The sequence below is a fragment of the Saccopteryx leptura genome, chromosome 3 (genome assembly GCF_036850995.1).
Source record: "Saccopteryx leptura isolate mSacLep1 chromosome 3, mSacLep1_pri_phased_curated, whole genome shotgun sequence".
In the NCBI taxonomy this organism is placed as follows: domain Eukaryota; kingdom Metazoa; phylum Chordata; class Mammalia; order Chiroptera; family Emballonuridae; genus Saccopteryx; species Saccopteryx leptura.
Genome location: NC_089505.1, coordinates 176,066,963 through 176,069,024, shown reverse-complemented (window position 1 = coordinate 176,069,024; position 2,062 = coordinate 176,066,963). Strand labels below are relative to the sequence as shown.

The 2,062-nt window shown below is 36.0% G+C and overlaps 1 non-coding gene across 1 annotated transcript; it reads right to left on the bottom strand.

Moving 5' to 3' along the window:
• Positions 1 to 370: 370 nt before the first annotated feature.
• LOC136401601 (small nucleolar RNA SNORA2/SNORA34 family) lies at positions 371 to 508 on the bottom strand. Its single transcript, XR_010750624.1, has one exon. It is a non-coding gene; the product is annotated as a small nucleolar RNA SNORA2/SNORA34 family (small nucleolar RNA).
• Positions 509 to 2,062: the final 1,554 nt, after the last annotated feature.

Genomic DNA, 2,062 nt, shown 5'->3' with positions numbered 1-2,062 from the left:
AGATGGGGGAAATGTGGACATTCTGGTGAAGGGGCAAAGTTGCAGTTATGTAGGAAGAACCTATCTAGAGACCTTATGTATAGCATAATGACAATAGCTAATAATGCCATATTGCATACTGAAAGTTTGCTGAGAGAGCAGATTTCAGATGCTGTCACCACACACCAATACACACAAAGCCAACTATGTGAAGATATAGACACACCTTAATTAGCTTAATGGTAGTAATTATTGTCCTTAAATACACACAATTTCATTTAAAAAAATACTTTCTGTATTTAAGCCTTGATTTGGAGAAACATACCTAAGATATCCCACACTTCCAAAATAAATTTTTACATAGTTATTTTATTTTATTTTTTTCTATAGACTATGTTTCTTCCAACTGAATTAATTGGCAATTCCCATTGAGGTCCTGAATGGCCAACAGACTATAGGAAGACATTGCTTTTGGTTCCTGTTTGAAACCAACAGCTACTATAAGCCATTGGCCTTGATTCAGGGCCTATACACAGTTATTTTAAAATAAAGCACTGAACAACAACAGCATGGAGGCACACCAGAGACTACTGGAAATATTCCAATAAAATTTAAAATTAGGAAACAATAGAACTCAAATTTGGCTCATAAGGGTGATGAGGATGGAAGGAGTCTTTTTCTTTGCAATGGTTTCATCTTGCTAACTGTAGTACAGTTTACTTTTTTCTATAAGCAGGAATGAATGTTTCTGTGGAGTACACTTCAGTGGGAGTTTTCAGTGTGAAACTAATGCTAGTGATCAGACACCCATCTGAAATTCAAAATTCCAAAAAGACTTTTTAATCTTAAGAACTTGGTGGACATGCCATGAGGTTCAGGTTTTTTCCTTAAATGTTTGACTTTAAAATTGGAAGAGTTCTCTCTGGACCACCTCTGGAAATAGTGGACATTGAAGATGCAGAGTTGGACTGTTTAGGTCAACACAAAAAGCTCCTGGCAGAGGCTGTTAGGAAATACTCACTTTAGAGAAACTTTGCACCATACAAGTTTTGTCCATAAGATGGCGATGTTGTGCTACAAAAGGAAACTTCCCTTGTCCCTATTGCTCTGAAAACCCAAGAACAACTAAAAAGAGAGACAGAGAGATAGCATTTATAAGATGAATAATTTCTGGGCTTCTGTGTACAGCATAGTGATTATAGTTAATACTGTATTATATACTTGAAAATTACTAAGAAAGTAGACCTTAAATGTTCTTAACACCAAAAAAGGTAAGTAATTGTATGAAGTGATTAAGGTGTTTACTAATGCTATTGTGGTAATCATTTATATGTATATATATGAATACATTGTATACCTTATACTTACATAATGTTACATGTCAATTATATATCAATAAAGCTGGAAAAAGATCATTCTTCCCACCCTACAGCACCCCAACTTTTTAATAACACAAGACACTGCTTTCTTCCTCTTTTAACTTCATGTTTGGAGTAGGCAGATGGCATTCCCCCAATGTTTATACTACACATGTTCTCTTGAATCCAGTTGTTTGCAAAGTGTGTGTTCCTATCATTTTCTCAACATCTTATCTGCCCCTGTTTTATTCCTGTGGTTGATCTTGGCTATCTGTCCTCATGAAAATAATTCTGGACTGATGGACAAGAGGTGGAAGACTTTGCTGTGTTATCTAGTGCTGTGGACTTCCTCTGCTCCTTAGTGCCCACCTGGTCACGGGGCCCCACCTGAAAGCAGAGTTATCCTCATGATCACCTGCTCTCAGTAGACGCTGTTTCTTGGCATCAAATTCTTTATATGTGAGCACCCAAAGATGGCATCAAGGGACACATTATTTAAAAATAAGAAACATGCTGGCATAAATTCTGTTTTTTTTGTCCATAAGAATAAACTGCTAAGTCCTGAATATTACAGCACACTTTTTAATAGTCCTAAGTTAAGACATGTAATTTTAAAGAACATCTTCTCTTATCTGTGCAATATACATAGACCATGCTTCAGTGAATTGTGTGTGACTATGCAGTGGCTATTGGCGAGTTTTTATTCTGATAAATAGTTCTGGTTT